The following is an 852-nucleotide window of genomic DNA, read 5'->3' on the forward strand; positions in this document are numbered from 1 at the left end:
GAGGCTTGTTCTCCCCATGAGGCTTTTTGCTCTTGTTGCTTTTACTGTCTTCCACCACCATGAACAGTTGCCCCTCTGCCATGCCACCCTGCCTTGGAGACCACTGAGTATGGACTGAAACGTCCACAAACTGTGAGTTAAAAATAAAACTTTCCTTCTTTAATTTTGGGTGTTTTGTATTTTGTCTCAGTAGAAAAGTAACCAAGACAGAGACCTTGCACTTTCAACCCCCTCATGTGCTTCCCCGTTTTTACTGTGTATAAATAAAGACACAGACTACACTGGGTTGTTGCTACATCTCCATCAGAGAGGTCACATCCCAACCAGTCCCAGCTTTCCTCTCATTATGTGTCTTGTCTTTTCTTAATCTCCCATCACTCCCTCTCAGGACCCTGTAGGTCACAAGGGACTTGGCATTATTGGGTTTGAGTAAATGAGCATTTTGTTATTGTATGAATGAGGCACACTTGCATATTGGGTAATAAGTCTATTCACAGTCCTTAGCCCTGCTTCCTAAATTTATAAATGCTCTAAAGATATCCTTAATTCTTGTCAGTACAATTACACTCTCTAAACCTGTTAATGTAATCTAAATTTTGCCTTAAGCGTAAAAACTAGCCAGACATGTTGGTATATGCCTGTAATCCTAGCACTCTAGAGGCTGAGGCAGGAGGATCACTATGAGTTTGAAGCCAGCCTGGGCTGCATAATTGAACTCAAGGCCAGCCTGCACTACATAGTGAGACTTTGTCTAAAAAACAAAATAAAGGGGCTGGGGATTTAGCTCAGTGGCAAAAGCGCCTGCCTGGCAAGCGCAAGGTCGTGAGTTCGGTTCCCGGTACCGGAGAAAAA

Source organism: Chinchilla lanigera, unplaced genomic scaffold (assembly GCF_000276665.1).
Source record: "Chinchilla lanigera isolate Chin_1 unplaced genomic scaffold, ChiLan1.0 scaffold00041, whole genome shotgun sequence".
In the NCBI taxonomy this organism is placed as follows: domain Eukaryota; kingdom Metazoa; phylum Chordata; class Mammalia; order Rodentia; family Chinchillidae; genus Chinchilla; species Chinchilla lanigera.